Source organism: Centruroides vittatus, unplaced genomic scaffold (genome assembly GCF_030686945.1).
Source record: "Centruroides vittatus isolate TY-2023 unplaced genomic scaffold, ASM3068694v2 contig_329, whole genome shotgun sequence".
NCBI classification, from domain to species: Eukaryota; Metazoa; Arthropoda; class Arachnida; order Scorpiones; family Buthidae; genus Centruroides; species Centruroides vittatus.
The window spans coordinates 2,754,307-2,772,499 of record NW_027122113.1 but is presented as its reverse complement, the minus strand read 5'-3'; the positions used below and the strand labels follow the sequence as shown (position 1 = coordinate 2,772,499).

The following is an 18,193-nucleotide window of genomic DNA, read 5'->3' as shown; positions in this document are numbered from 1 at the left end:
TAATAATTTTTATATTATTTTCTGTTTTATACATCAACAATTTCCTCTTTGTGCAGTTCTCTACTTTCACAATTCACAAACAAATAACACAAAACACATAAGCAACCAGCATCAGCAATCTAACAAGAAAATATTTAATTCTACAAGCATTTTCTTACATTTGTAGAATTATATTTGTACAATTCAGAGAATTGATACCTGTATTTTTACAGTTGCTTAGGTGTTTTTGTGTTATTTGTTGCATATACAACCAGTTTGGAGTTGTGGTTAATAAATTAAGTCTTAGAATTAATGTTAATAAATTAACATTAATTCTAAGACATGTAATCATCTCTATTCTGAGTTATTAAAATATATTGATATATTGAAAATTTTCATCTGGAGAAAGCTAACAAATGTTTCAACTATAAAGTTTGCCTTATTCATTACTATATATAATATATTAATATTAATTATTGTTGTTATACCATAACATAAAATAAAATTTATATAAAGCAACGATAAAAAAAAAATGAAATTCAATCCACTCTAAACCAAAATAATTTCACAGATAAAATATTCTAGATGAAAAATTTATTATAATTAATTAATTAAAAGTAAACTTACCAATATTTATGAACTTTCAATCCAACAATAAAAATAACAACTATGAGCAGAACTAACATTCCAAGGATTATGAAGATAAAATGTAAAAAGGGTAATCCAAATATGGATTTTTCAAATTTCTCATCACTTGAATAACTAACTTTAATTTGTATAAAATAATATTCAAATTAATTTTTTAAATATCATGTATATTTAGATCATATAAAAAGTTTAAAACTTGGTAATTATTCGCATAATATAAAATAAAATTTTTACCAATAACATGCTGTTTTGCTTCAGAGATAGCTGACTGCATCTTCTAATAGTATAAAAAAATTTTATTGTTTAAAAAGAATTACCTGAATTAAATAAACGTAAAAATAAACTCACGGCATTAATTGTTCTAATTCGAATATTATACAACACTCCCGGGGATAAACGAACATTTTTATATTTTCCATACATCCTTTGATCTCCTACTACAAAATAGTGATAATCTTCTTTTGGAAGATCCTTAGCATTTAATTCAGCAGTAATGTAGTATGGTATTTTAGCAAGTGTGGCACTGTAATAATCTAATAAGTGTTGTTTATTGATTCCTTCCTTATTTCTACCATCTTCCACAATTATTTGGTATTTTCTGGAAATTATAATATTTAGCCATCTATTGGTAACTAATTACATAAATGAAATGTTCAAAATAAAAATACTCAAAATTACATAAATGATTCTGAGAATGTAATAGCTCAATATAGATAAATTGATAATTAAAACAAGCATTCAAGTTTCCAGGAAACTAAAATATATGTTTTATTACATGAAAATTTAATTAAATAAAATAAATTAAATGAAGGATTAAAGCTAACCTTTCATTTAATTAAAAAAAAAAAAGATATATTTTCTAGCTTTTTGAAAAGTTGAGCATTTGCTTTACTAATCAATAAATTACAAACTGGTTTTATTTGAATAATAGCCACAGCTACTATTTTAAACTACGTCGTTTCAAGTTACATTGTTCTCGATTATACGTCGTTTGTCAAAAAAGTATATGGAAAAATAAAAATCAAGTTTAAATCATTTTATTCGACTTTACATCCATCTGCCACAAATATTGAAGTCATAATATCACTAGAAAAGTGTTAAAAGCACATAAAATCATATTAAAATATGTACATTTACAGTAAATGTTAATATAATCATCATGAATCCTAGAGCACAAAACATGAAAACATCTGTGTTTCTGTGTTGTCGTCTTATTTAGCAGTCTTTAAGTGCTCATTATTGGTGTTTTCCACCGTAGTAACTACACAAGTAAATTCGACTTATGTCGTTTTTTGACTTACATTGCCTCTCCTGGAACCAATTACTAACGTAAGGCGAGGTATACCTGTACATATTTTCTCTGCAGTTACTATTCAAGGATAGTTATTAATTTCTTTGCACATAACACATTTCATGTCCATTACTAATAAAGTATTTAAATATTTATTTATGCAAGTTTAATTTTTAAAACAAATTATACTTGAAATGGCAACTGGTATTTTTCTTTATAATGAGTGTTAGCTTTTATACATCAGTAAGAAAATAATTAATAAATACACCTACTGTATATATTGTACATTTCACACATTGTCAGCCTAGTTCACAAACCTCATATTTCCAAATTTCCACATATTTGCAATTATTGTACTAGCACAATCAAAATGGTGTAACCATCTTCTGTATGGTTACAGTCTTGTGTTTTAGGTGCATTTGTTTTTAGAATGGTAAAAATTTATTGCCACAAATGCAGTATTTCTCTCAAAAACCCGTTTTGACGTCTCCTGTAAAGTAGATAATTTGGAAATACAAAGTTTGTCATCTAGATCAATGATATTTCATATACTATTAAAGTTTGTTTGTTAAATAAATACAATATCTACCTACTGTAGTTTACGGTATTTATTAATTTTACATTATTTCCCAAACTTTTCAAAAACCAATACATCGCCAACTGTCTTAAATAATCAGGCTAACTTTTGGATATAAACGATTAATGATTAAAAAATAAATTTGGCACTTGAAGTAGGCATTAGGCACTATCTCTTAATCGTTTATATCCAAAAGTTAGCCCGATTATTTATGGCAGTTGGTGATGTATTGGCTTAATGTTATCGGGTTTAGTACGATGTTTATTTGTTTTCAAAAACTCTTAAATTACAACCATGGCTACTATTTGAGGGTGGTTATTATTCAAATTAAACTGGTAAATATACATTAATCCTAATCTGTTAGAAATTTTAAACTTGATAATAGTAAGATAACTATCATTTTGTTTATAATGTCATTTCCTAATAATGTTTTTTTTTCCCCAGAAATATGAGATCCTAAAATCCCAACTATTTTTATCGATTTGAAAATCCTAGTTATTAAATAAATTTTCTAGGAAATCTTGAAATTTTACATTAAACTTTGTTATTATAGCTATTAATTGTTGGTCATTTTTGGTATTATTATTATTTTCTGAATAGGATTAGATTTTATTTCACAGCAAGGCCAGATCTGTCTGCTCCAGACCCTATAGTAAGGCTTACTTGAAGGGTTTAGAGATGTAGTGCTCTCATGCATAAAACCAAATCTCAAAATTCTTAGTGATCTTAATAATAAACTTAATTAAATTATAATAATAATTTAGTTTATATAAATATATATGAATAAACAGGTTTTAAAAAAATTTTAATTACTTGAATAAATTTATTTTAATTAACAAAAAATAAAAATATACATTACATTATTCTTGAATGTCCAGATGAAAATTTAATTATAATAGAATCACTCAGTGTTCTGTTATCCACTATTTCTACAACTGAAGATTCTAAATTTAAAATAAATAAAACAAATTACTTTAAATCTGAAATACAAAATAATCAATTGAATCAGTAATTGGAAGATGGGAATAAGATCAACAAACAAGTTTTTGAGAAAATCAAAAAAAATGTCTGGCTCCTAGAAACTATTCCCAATTATAATGAAAATATAGCTATTATTAGAAAGCATTAATACCATTATGTATCCTAGATATTGGGTAAATTAGAGAATAGATGCATTAGTCTGTCTTAAAAATGCTTGGACTTATTCTCTTATTCCAACCATTGCATTTAAAACCAAATAATCTCAGCAATATTCTTAGAGTTTTAAATTTAAGAGGAAAAAAAGACACTAAACTTTTGAAAGATAAAACCTTTTATTATCCTTTCTTCTCTCAACAGTGGCGTAGCGTGGGTGTCAGCCACCCGGGGCGGAGGAAAATTTCGCCACCCCCTTATTTAAGTATTCTTACAAGATATTATTATTTATTGTAAAATTTTGCCACCCCTGCCGCCCCCACTACGCTACGCCACTGTCTCTCAATTATCAGGGTTCTCCAATATGCCGGTCTCTATATTTCGGTTCCTCACTAGACTATTGCAAACTTCTTTCCTCTCTCGGAAATCAGGATCAAGCCTTGCTCTTTTCGTCCGACTCTCTTTGTGTCTAGTCGAAAAGTGACCCCTCTCTTAGCCACTTTTTCCCCAGGCCACACTACCTGCTATTGTCTCTACCAATTCTCAGAACGTTTAATCCAGCCCCACGGCGATAACAGTTATCTTGGAAAGTTTAATAAAGAATAGACAAAGGAAAAAAAAGGAAATTGCAAAAATAAGATAGGATTATAACTATATACAATAAAATATATATATACAATACGGTCGACGGTCACAATGGTGTGTGTATGTGTGTGGAAACCACATTTGAGGAATGGTGACTTAAGGCACCTTGTCAATTTTCCTGTTTATTCATACATAGATGGGAGCTTAATATTTAATCTTTATTTTGTCCACTTCAAGTTGTTGTCCCATGAAGATGTTCTTTGTATTTATAGTTTAAAAGTCCAGCACGAAAACAGATGATGTCAAGCCTGCAGCAAAGTTGTCAATGAGGTAGTTGAGGAGAAATCCAAAGTTCAGAGACTGCTGAACACCACACTCTTGAGGGGCATACAACAGTGTCTTCTGAACTCTGACAGTGACAAAATAGATCTTACTTTTACTAAGTGTCACAAAGGAAAAGTAACTTGGTGAAAGACTGCTGCAGTGTAGAACAAAGTTGTGTTCTATGACATGACAAGAAATGTTATCAAAGAAATGTATGGTGTAAACTGGTGAATGAGAGCAGATTAAAACATGAACAGAGAAAGATGGTTGGCAAAATGCAGTCGGAGAAATACACCATGACCTTGAGATGTGAGTTTTTATAGAATTTTGTCCATGGATTGAACAATTCAATTGATCCTGAATCTTTCTAGGTCCTCTCTGATTGGTTCTGTTTTGTATCCAAGTAGAACTGGACCTGATCAGGACATGAGAAAGGTTAAGCCACAATGTTTAACCTGACACTGCATTTCAATCTCCAACCACAGAATGTTTAAATGAACTTTGAATTTTTTGTTTGTATTTTAATAAGTCTTGTTTTCTTTCTTTTCTTTTAAGAATTTCTATTAGGTGTTTTGTGATATTTTTATTAACCAAAATATTTTATTGCACTTCAAATTTACTGTTACTTTGTCATATTTATGAGCACTGAAGTCAAAGTTAGTCTTTCTGGTCTGACATGTACTTACATCAGTTATTTCTCATCATCACAATGTGTTTATTTTACAAAATTCCTTTCCCGAATGAAAAATCTTTAAACAATATTTTAGTGAAAGATTCAGATCTCATCCAAAGCCTCACAAATTTGATAAGCACAAAAATATCAATTACTAGCTTAAGCACCTGACTCATAAACTATAAAGATGATGGTGTAATTGGATAAAATTTTGTCATGGCTAAATAATTGCATGTAATGTACAGTACAATGCATATAGATATCTCCAATGATAAGTTAAAAACTCTTGTTGGATGATTGTAGCAGTTCACTTGAATGGTCTCCCATGTAGAAGTTTCAAGAATGTGCATACATTATATACAATATAACCGAAACACAAATCATTACACAAACTTAAGTTTAAACTGTTGGATTATTTTCCTGGCTAAATATTCAGACTATTGACCTGAAATCCAAATCTTGTTCCAGGTCAATGTTTCTTCCAAATTTTCTAAAATATTTAATTAATTTAAACCAATTAATTTTATATTCTAACTGCAAAATAAGTTTTTAAATTGAAACAGACATTTTGTAAATTTGATAAATTTCTTTTATAAAACTTACTTCTTGTGGCTTGAACAGGACTGTGAAGAGTGATCATGAACCTTTGAAGTTAACAAATTCAAGTAACTTTAATTCTTTAATTGCTCTGAAATGTTTATCTAATGTATATTTATGTATCACATTTTGAAATGGCTCTGGGAGATAGCTGTCACAATCAAAATTATTTTTTCTTTTCTGGATAACCAGAGATATAGGAATGATTCTGATGATAGGAACCTTTTTTGATGATAAATCAAGAATAAGACTTCACATTTCTTTTTCTCTTTTTATGCACTTTAAATTAAGTTAATTGATTTTCTAGAATTCATAATTAAAAGTTTATTATACAAGTTATGATTTGGACCCCTATACCTAGAAATACAGCTCCACTTCTCTCTCTTCAGCCCTAGTAATGAACTGATCTACAAATGGAAATGACACAATACTTCAGTATGATATGAAAAATATGATTCATTATACTTTTGCTTAATTTTTGTAAAAATAAATTGATTTAGATATGATTTTGTAATTTTTCTAAACTCAGTGGATCAATGGTAATTGATAGAAATCATTCCTATATCTTTGGTCATCCAGAAAATAAAAAGTAATTTTGATTGTGACAGCTATCTCCCTGAGCTATTTGGAAATGTATTACATAAATATACATTAGACGAATATTTCAGAGCAATTAAGGTTACTTGAATTTGTTAACTTCAATGCAATATTAAAATTTTAATAATTTATTGATTATTTATGGATTAATTACATATAAATCAAGCTCAACATTTAGAGATGTACACTTCTTCCCTCCTTCATAGAAGTCAAGCTACGAAGTTTAATTGTACATACAATCCTCTCTCTCTCCTTCTCTCTCATGTCATCCCTCTTTTAACATGTGGACATGATCCATAATAAACGAAAATTACTATCAGTGCAAAGAGGTTTTGCTATTCGGATCTGCAGGGCATACCGTACAGCACCTACGGATGCCCTGTTGGTCTTGGCCAACCTGACCCCCATTCATATTAAAATAGACAACATTGTCTGGAAGTGGAACCTTTTAAATAAGGATTTACCTCAAAGGATGGGAGAGAACACACAAAACTCACAGGACATAATCAACAAGAATGACTATCCAGATAGCTGTCAGGAATTACTTCAGCTAATTGGCACCTACGATGTTGATACGTACCATTCTGGTGTGGAGGTGGGACAACATCCTGCCGAAAGCAACATCACCTTGATACACAAAGAGGACGACGAAAACATTGCAGATGTGAACTGGAGTATATATACCGATGGAGCAAAAAATGAGAATGGGACAGGGGCAGCTTTTATTGTGAGAAACAATACCACCAACACAGTTGTTCATGAGGAATATTATAAGCTACAAGCCCATTGCTCCAACAATCAAGCGGAGCTCTGGGCAATGTGTAAAGCCCTAACAACAATAACGGCAAAACTAAAAACCCTAAAAGGGAATTTTCAATTTCTCACTGACAGCAGATACGTCCTAAATGTGATAAAGGGCACGCAGAAGTGTACCGCAACAGGGGTCAAGGTAAGACATCTTATCAACAACCTCAAAAGAAGGAGGAATGTTTTCTTTTGCTGGGTTCCAGGTCATAATGGCATCAGTGGGAATGAAAGGGCAGACGAGCTAGCAAAAAGAGTAGCCACACTAGATGTCTCACCTTCCTTCAACACAGTGCCTATAAGCTACATAAATAGCTATCTTCAGAAGAAGACTCTGTCCGCTTGGCAGTCTGAATGGACTGCATCTCCCACTGGGCGTACCACCTTCCGCTTCCTACCATCGGTGCAGAGCCGGCAACGGCTTTTCCACATATCTCCCACCTATAGCCTTACTCAGTGTCTGACCGGGCACGGAAACTTTCCTTATTATCTACATCGGTTTGGGAAGAGCAACTGCAATTCCTGTGACTGTGATGGTGTCTCCTTGGGGGATGTGTTTCATACTTTAATTGACTGCCCGCACTATGATGCAGAACGGCACGACTTATTTGTCTACTGTATACAAAAGGGCCAAAACTGGCCACCCCAACTCGATTTTCTCTGTGCGGACAAGGAGGCTTACCGGCACCTAGTGACTTTCGTCGAATCCTGCAGCATATTCCGGGCAACACAGACTTCAGCACAGCCTGCAATCTGAACTACAACAGCGGGATACTATTCCCACTATTAAGGGACAAGTGGAAAAAGCTTGTTGGCCTCTCAACTATGGACAGTTTATAAACTCACATTCTGTGGTATGTGAATGTGTCTTTCTTGTGTACTGTGTAATGTTGTATCTCTGTTTCAATTTGTCTTCATTGTACACGTTCATGTATTGGCTTACAGCATACTGTGTATGCATGTACTAGCCATTAAACTCTTGTTGTTTTGTTCTCATTGTAAATTACAGTTTTAATCTTTCTTGTACACGCATTTTCTTCCTGTATTACTTCCTTTCTTACATTGTATTATTGGATTATGTGATAAAACCTGACGAAGATCGCGGAGGCGATCGAAAACGTTAGTTAATTAGTTGTTAATTTTCGTATGGAGTACCGGAAATTTAAAAGGCTTAGGAAGTGATATTGGTATTCCTGTATTACTTCCTTTCTTACATTGTATTATTGGATTATGTGACTCGCTGTACTGATTGCATATATTGTATGTAAGTGTACCAACATTCATCTCCGCCAAATTGGTAGTTTGTTTGTATTTTATTACTGTTTTCATAAATACTTGCGATGTAAGATCTCAAGTGATCCCATTCCCACTCCCTTCCTTCCTTACTTTCCACCTATACCCCTCTCCCATCCTTCTCCCCCCATTCTTTGCCGGGCTAAGTCTTCCAGACAGCCCCCTACTCTGTAACTCTGTAACATGTGGACAGCAATCACGTATTCCTAGTAACCTTACAGTTGTGAAGTGCGCGAATACTGTACACAAAGAAACAGGAATTTTAAAATCAGAATCTTTAATTTGCGTAACAGGATACAGGAATTTTTGTGGGATGCCAGCAAAAAAAATCTCTTTCCCCGACAGGTATATATATTTGTATAGTTACCGATACTATGGTGAGAATACTGACATATGTTAAATCTCACGATGATTCCTTTCTGTTTTTACAAAATAAGCAGTCTACTAAGAGTAATTAAAATATATGTATATCTTACAACTAAACTTATAACTAATTATAATTAATGTAGGACAATAGATAAATGTAGAAGAATAAAGTAAAGAATAGAATGAAAAAGAAAGGAGTACCCAAATATTTCGGCATTATTACGGTGCGATATATATATGTTGGACGGATCTCTTCTTTTTTCTTCTCTAAAATGTAAATTTCTTGACGGACGTGGACAAAAAAATTACTCTTGAACATTTTTTTGATTGGGATTTTCCTTCTTTCCCTTTTACCTCGTTGTCATCTCCACGTGGTCCCAAAAACGTGGTGGAGAGCTACCTTTGGCGCATCTTTCCTTGTCCAGTCCTAGCCAAAGAATGACCACTTGGTCCCCATTCTACCCTGAGGGCCACATACCATCCCATTGTCCTTAAGAGACCACCTGCTGTTGCACCATTAAGCACCGGTTGGGAGAAAATTCCAGGAAGTGTAGATAATAGTAATAGGAAGAAGAAATAAAGAAAAATATATATTCTAATACAGTCAAACCTGTTTTTATGCAGGGGATAGGGACCGCATTAAAAAAAACGCATAAAAAAAATCGCACGAAACTTCACGAGTGGCTATAAAAAATAGTTTTCACAACACAATTAAAAAAATATTTTTTTATGCGGTCAATAGGGACCGCATAAAAAAAGTCTCACATAGAAAATAACTCAAAACCGTACGAAATAGAATTTATTGACAACAGATGTCAGCACTTGACTGCATCGTCTCGTCTATCATCTGTTTTACATATTTTTGTCCAGGTGGTGTTTTGTTGACTTAAAAAATAAATAATTTCATTTTTCGCATATTCATGCAATAATATTACTATAATAAGTTCATTTATGCTATAATAAGTTTATTTAGCTATAATAAGTCAACGTGAGACATGACAAATCGCACGAGACTAGTTGCCAACTATACCGCACAAAAAAAAATCGCATAAAAAAACTCGCACAAATAAAAAATCGCACAAAGAAAGACCGCATAAAAACAGGTTTGACTGTATAAAATAAAATATAACTGTACATTTATATTTTATTGTACTGTACATTTATATTTTATTATACTGTACAGTTGTAAATGTTTGTTTTAACAGCTGCATTCAAACTGAAAGGTCAGTTAGCCTGACTATGTCCATTAAACACATTTGGAAACATTTGCCTTCTTGTAATTTCTTCTTGCTGGATATTGGTTATACGTGCAGTGTTTATTAATGTATTCCTAGTTTTGATTAGTTGAATTTATTTTACATATATGGAATTTGTTTTAATTTCTTTAAATATAAAATAGTAAATTAAAGGTAATAATGGAAATACAAATGTATGTTAAATCTGCTTTACTGTAGTTTAAACCAAATATATTTAATTCTGAAATTATAACTGCATGCAATAGCTTTTGAAATTAAAAATAAACATCTATATTTATGTTATTAAACTTTTGAACTGACTATATTTACTTTTAAACAGAATAAATTAGTTTGTGCATAGTATATCTTAATACCTGCAGTTGCTGTCCACAAACTAACACTGATAGGCTTTCCAAAACCAACTCTTGTTAAAGCTCTCACTGTTATATTATATTCTGTACTTGGCTGTAAATTTTCAAAGCTCACTTGAAATGTTGAACTATTTAAGATCTTTGTTATTGAATCCATTTTCTGTAAACTGAATCCCATTAAAGATGGTTGACAAGATACCTAGAAAACAATTTTATAATTTTCATACATATTAGAAAATTTTAGAGTAATTCTGTATTAAATCCTTCCATATAAAAATTATTTTTGTGTCTGTATACAACAGTCAGATAAACTAAAACAAATCATCAAAAAGAAAAGGTGTTTGATTCATTAATTGTGAATAGATGCAATAAAAATACATTTATATAAAGAATAATCATCATAATTTCTGAAAAATTTATGATAACATTTTAGAACTAAGATAATTATTAAATAGATAATTTTCAACAGTTTATTATCTTATGTAATTTCAGTTATTAATCTTTTCAATGATAGTTCATAAGATCATAACTAACAAAGTAAAAGTCATTCAACATCACATATTCTTTTATTTTTACCTATTTATGTTTCCATATAAATTATAAATTATTTCTTCTTAAAATCACAATTGATAAATTGTGATTATAAGAAGAAATAATTTATAATTTATATGGAAATAATTTTATATATAGAAAATTAATTTTTTTAAATAATAGTGTTTTCTTATGATATACAGGGTGGGAAAGAAAGTCTCTGCTACAGAATATACAATGTATTCAAAGAATGTACATTAAGAACATCATGTAACATGCATAACTCTGTAACCATTTGAGGTAGGACAATAAAATCTTTCAGCAATCAATTCTTTGTAAAATTCTGACCCTAAATGATGTGTCACATAAACCTCTTCCCATTTACAGTTTTGGAGTTGCATTCAAGATGGCAGCTGTGTATGTAATGCACATCAATCTGTTTCCCCCTTGGTCTAATGTGTTCCTGACATGAACAAATTAACTTTGGGTACATTCTATATTCTGTAGCAAGTGTTCAGTGACTTTCTTTTTCATCCTGTAAACGAATAAAAAATAAAATATTTTAATCTTGTAAATTTTATATATTATTTAAAAAAAACAAAATAATTAAGTTCCTTTTAAATTTAAAAAATTTAATATTTAACTGTTTTCTAACTGAATAACTCAGTAAAAATTTTTTATATTAACATATAAAAAAAAACGTAGACAGAAAAAAATCATCAAATCAAGCAATGAAAATGTATTACCTCTATTTGATAAATACTTATTAAAAAAAAGTCATAAAATGTGGATTTTTAAACCTGCTTCATAATATGGATAATAATCTTGCTGTTAATCATTATTTTCTCACAACACTAATGCTCACATTACTAAATGCAAAAATAAATAACAAAGAAATGAAATTGCTGGTCATATGTAAGATATTTCATGCACCTACTGAAAATACTTATTTAATAGCAAGCATCTGAGTAAAACAGACATAATATCATATTTTTCTGACTCTATAATGATATTCAATGCTGTTTTTAGAAAATAATTTTATTTTTCTGCAAAATAGATAGTAAGGAATAATTTTATATTGAAAAAAAGCAATTTGACTAAATAAATTTATAAGTTAGAAATCTTTACATTATAATAACTATATGCTCTTTTTGTCCTCATTTTTAATGTAACTGTCCTTTTTTACTTTAACAGATGATGAAAAATTAATTAAATAATTATAATAGATAAAAAGCTTAAAAATTAAAATTTTAGTAACATAGTCATCACACACATTAATTTTTGTTATTGTATTTTAAATTAACAACTTTGAAATAATAAATAATGTATACAAAAATATTTTATTACTTAAAAATTATGTGAGTAAACCTTTGATTAGATCATCTTAACATATTGTACATTCTGACAGCACTATAAATCTACAAACTCAGTAAACCTTCTATATACTGGTCCTTTCCTATACAATGGGTGATTGGTTAATGAACATAATCCATTCCAAGACTTTGTTTGCTATCTGAATTGTTCGTTAACCTATTATCAATTTATCATAAATTTTTATGGGAATTTGATTAATTTGTTCTGGAAACCCCAAAAAATAAATAAAAAATTATATACTTTCTTACTATGTTTATTTACATGTAATAAGAAACTAAAATCTCTCCATTTTTTCATAGATGGTACATCTTTGTTTCTCAGATGTGATTTTCGATACTCCTTTAGCTTCTCGAGTCTTCTTGATTATATCTTTATTAGCTAAGATTGTGCCTACTGTAGAACTGTTCAAACCATACTGCCTAGCACCATCAGACATCTTCTGCCCACTCTCTACCTTGGCTATTATCTCTTGCTTGGTTTCTAAGGTGAGTATGGTTCATGACACTCCACTCTTTTTAGGCTTCATAATATTATCAATGTCTTTTTGAAATAAAAAGTTCAGAAAAGCACTCACAAAAATTCAGTGAACAGAAATCAACTAGCACACAAAAGAATTATGTAAATATGAAGCCTGAATGAAATTCGAAATTTTGGTGTTAAACCGTTAACGAATATCCAATAGGACAGTTAAACTCTCACCTTTAGAAAATAAAAACTGATGCAAAACTTAACAAGTGCCCAACAGTATTGCAAAAACCATTAAAAAAATATTTGTCAGAAAGGTAAACAAAAAGCTGGAATTACAATGGAGAGTTTCAAAGTTCAGAGAAATAATATCTGATTGGTATTGAGTTGATCATCTACTGCACTCTGAAAGGTTTCGAATTGTTACCTGTAGACAAGGGAAAACCAATCAGTATTCGTTATTTTATATCACTTCTTTTTGTATTTGTTCTGTGAAGTATTCGTTGTCCGAACATAAAAATCTTTCGCGAAAGTGTTCGTTATTCGATTTGTTCGCTGTCCGAACTGTCCATTAACCGATCACCCACTGTATTTGGCATTTATAGATTATATTTAAAAGTTTATTTCTGTTATGTAAATCATTATTAAATAATAGTTAAAATAAATTATTAGGAATGAAAATGAAAAAAAAAAATTACCTTGTAACCACTTAAAATACCATTTGGTTTTAAAGGAGGTGACCATGAAATTGTTATACTACTGTTTGAATGTGAAATCATGTCAATTTTTGATGGTGGATCTGAGACTTAAAAAAAAATATGAAACAAATAAGTATTAATGAAATAAATTATTATTTTAGAAATATAAAGTCTTATTTGTTTATTACCATATTCTTTTGTTCTAACTGAAACAACAGAACTCCAATTACCCCAGCCAATTTTAGTAGCTGCCTGAACCTAAATAGTTAAAACAAAATTAATAAACTATTTGAAAAAAAATCTAATTAGTTAATAATTATTATATAAGCCAGTTCTAAATCTATAAGCTACAAAAATTATTTTAGTATCTTTTTAATATTTATTTATTAAATTAATCAAAAATGTTTAACATTTTAATGAAAACCAATTTAAAACAATCAGCAAAAACTTATTTTAATGAAGTTGTATACTTGAAAAAATAATTAAATTAAATTTATTTATTTTATTATTTTTATGTATATATTTAATAATTTCATTAAAGTATGTTTCTGATGATTTTACATTTCCAGCTCTATTATATATAACAGGAGGAAAGTATGTTGATCAATCAAAACATGACCCCCCAGATTTTTACATTTTTGGACTCAGGACCTTGAAACATCAAGAAATATAAAAAATTTGGGGGTTTTTTGTATGTATGAATGTCACTGTGTATATGTGTGGCATGATTTTGCTCATCCTGTTTGAAGCTTAACTTGTTACCACCGGATAAATTGATATACTTTTGCTGTCCCACACTCGTTTAGACATCTGATAAGTCAATTCCCTTCCTGAAAAAAATGAGTCCACACAGTGCAGTGTGGACTCATTTTTTCAGGAGGGGAGTCAACTTATTTGTTAATATATACATATTAATAAAAATGCCTTAACATTTTATGTATTTTTATATATAAAATAATAACAGATAAACAATATGAAAATATACAATCTATATCAACATCACAGCAGAATCCGATTTTGCATTTTCTCACATCATGCATTATTTGTAGCACCTGTTTCACATTTCTGTTAGAAATGAGTGTCCGAAAGCTAAAACGCTTATGCAGAAGGAAAAATACAAACTTGTTTCTGAAGTTGAATGTAAGGAAACTTTGCAAGCCGAATTTGCAAAACAAAAAAACCTTCCAAAAACAACATTGGTGGGAATCCTGAAGAAAAAAGAGGAAATTAAGAAACTTTTTCTTGGATTTTTGTCGTGGCTGTCTCAAAAACGCCAGAGAAAGTTGCCATACAAAGATGTTGAAGATGCTCTCCTATGTTGGCTAAAGCAAATTCGTTCATCAAATCTTCCTGTTTTGGAAGCAATACTGAAACAAAAGGCAATGGAAATTGCTGAGGTACTTGGAATAGAAACCAACTTTAGTGCCAGTGATGGATGGTCAGGGAGATACATTGCATGTACTGTATAAAGCACTACTGTATTTTCCTAATTGTAGTATTGTGGTTTTTTTCAACTTCGCTTTAGTCATCATATCAGATAACTCGACATATTTTCACTTCCCCTTGGGGTGTCGACTTATGCAAACTCAACTGTATGTAGATATATATATATTAATAAATAAGTCGACTCCCCTCCTGAAAAAAATGAGTTCACACCATACAGTGCGGTATGAACTCATTTTTTTTTCAGGAGGGGAGTTGACTTATCAGACGTTTAAATGAGTGTGGGACAGCAAAAGTATGTCGATTTATCCAGTGGTGATGAGTTAAATGGTGTCGAGTAAACCAGAGTTTTTTAACATTAATGCCTATGTAAGTCAGCCGGGACCACAGAAAACTGAATACTTAACCAACAGTGTCAAGTTATACCTATGATGACTTATGCAGACTCTACTGTATTAGAAGAGGGATTAAAGTGAGCACTTGTGCAATGTTCTAGCCCTCACAAATATGCAATGTAAGTCTGCAACTGCCATTGAATACCAAAACTTCACTATTATTGAAAGTTTTGAATATAAAAGTTTAATAAATTATAAAAGTTAGTAACAAGATGTTTAGTCTAGCTTTTATAATTTATTAAATGCTATAATTACTTGTTACTAACTTTTATAATTTATTAAACACTATAATTGCTTTTTTTAAAACAATACAGCACAAACCTGAACAGAATAATTTGTAAATGGTTCTAAATTTTCAAATATATATTGACCACCTTCATTTCCATTGTTGTTCACTGAAAAACTTTTCGTATCCAATTCATTATCGGTTGGCCACATATGAAGTCGATATTTCACTATGACACCATTAGGTGGATAAGGAGCATTCCATTTTATGATCAGTTTATCTTCTGAAACCAATTCTATTCTTGGTAAAGGAGATGAAGGAACTGAAATAAAAGATTTACTTAGATTGCAATATTAGAAAATATTGATAATTTAATTTATACAGAAATATCAATTTAAATAATTCTAAATTATAATAGTTACTCTAATTTTTATTTTGAAAACTTCTAATTTCATTTCAACTTGTTATTTTCAATAAAATTTTTCATAATATAAACATAATAATATTTGGATTCTTACTGGGCTGTATCAAGACAAATTAATTAATAAGAAAATATGCAATTTGGCTAGAGGTTGGCAGACTGTCTACCTCTAGCCAAATTTTTCTCTAATCTATATTGAAGAAAATTATTGTGCAATATATATTTTTTATAATTTTAACAAAGAACTTGCAGTATGCAGTATAGCAGTCAAGCACTTTACCCACTTGGCTTTATTACTGTTTATGCTTTGTGATACAACATGGTACATATGAAACAAAAAATTTTTTATTAATTTTTCTTATGGATGCTTGAAATTTAGTAACTTTACCATGGATTACTAAAAGGATTGTACTACAATATATATCAAACTTTGCACAATTGGATGGGAAATTTCTGGTTATTTGAAATCAGTAATAGTTGTTTCATTACATTTAACTGATAAATTTTTCTGAATATGTTTTATTGAAAATCTAATGAACATTGAATTTTTATGACACTATCAGCGATATTAATAAAAATATATATATAACTCAGAATCAGAGTTAATACAAGTAATGTTTCTGTGGGAATCCTCAGTGAGCCAAAAGTGTCGTGTTTGGCACAATCTGAGTTTCTTCTAATTTCGTCTCAGGGGGAGGACTATGAACTCCCGATAAAGCATCCAGCATATATTTTGTGAAACATCAAGACCAGTTAAACAATCAACAACAAGTTTAATAAAAATCTTAAAAAGGAAGAGAAATACAACCACACTGGATTAAATCTAACTTGACTATTAACTGACATCTAGGTTTGATGTAAGAGAGAGAGTTTACATTGTCTAAGCATAATACCTCTTTCGGTTCAAGGATGGTGGTCTTCTTGAATCACAGGATGGCAACAGCAGAATAGTAGGAGTTCGTGGAGATGCTTATTGGTTGACTTTCGAGAGAGCAAGCCCCGAAACTGAGGTGCTAGCCCCTTATATCTTGTGGCCCCTTCTAATTGGTGGGCACTTTTTATCATTATGACAGGATATTCACTGTGACTCAAGTTGACATGTGTTCATCAAAATGGGCAATAAGATCTCGTCGGGGCGAGATCTTATTATCCAAGTTGAAAAAAAAAGAAACTTAATTTCCCTTTTTCTCAACTTTTTTCCACCAACATACAAAAATGTGTCATTTTTAATGCAAAAATAATATTTTGGTTTTTGAATTATCTAATAAAATTTATTCTCTGTCTCCAGAATCTCACATTTCTGTCAGATTATAGAATGTTAATATGTAAATAAATAACTCAAAAGCTTATTATTTACTATGTACATAATAATTATAAACTGTTCATTTATGTACACATAATCTATATTATGTGTTACTATATCATTTTTTTAATGGCACTTTATAATTAATGTAAAGCTAAATGATGCTGAATTATATCATAGTATATTAATAGCATGATATAATTTAGCAAGTTTTTGGCTTTAACCTAATATGGTTTCTGCATGCTTATCATGCTTATACAGTGGAACCTTGGTTAACAAACTTTATCCGTTCCATGACTCTGTTCATTAATCGAATTGTTTGTTAACCGAAGCAATTTTTCCCATAGAAATTAAAGCAAATACAATTTATTCATTCTAGCCTTTGAACTTTTTGTAATTTTATTTGTAAAATGAGTTTTTTTGATGAAAATATAGGAAAACGTAGTATCTATCACTACAGCAATAAATATGTAAACTTTATTTAATAAAATAGTGCTGTACATGCCTTTGCTTGTTGTAGTTAGTGGCAGAGGAGTGGAGATATATGGAGCTTAATGCTTGGAAGGGGAATCCCCTCCATAAAAATATTGGGTAGCACTGCATCAGAAGATTCTTTGAGTTAAAGTCTCTTTTGATAAGGAACAAGAAAGTGGTCTAAAGTTGTCTTAGCTCTTTTAATCAAACTTTTTCTAAAATGGAATTTCTCAATAAATTCCTGCACATCATTCCATTTTCTGCAAATTTTCTTGATCTAAGCACTGGTGATTTCTTCCCTAACCTTCTCTTCCTCTGATGAGTGCTCTCCTTGTAAGACTTTCACCTGTTCTTCCTGCAAGCAACCAGCTCTTCTGTGGTTAGTTCAT

The 18,193-nt window shown here is 30.4% G+C and overlaps 1 pseudogene; it reads right to left on the bottom strand.

Moving 5' to 3' along the window:
- Positions 1 to 18,193, bottom strand: part of LOC136973779 (receptor-type tyrosine-protein phosphatase mu-like) — a 77,433-nt pseudogene that overhangs the window by 8,686 nt on the left and 50,554 nt on the right.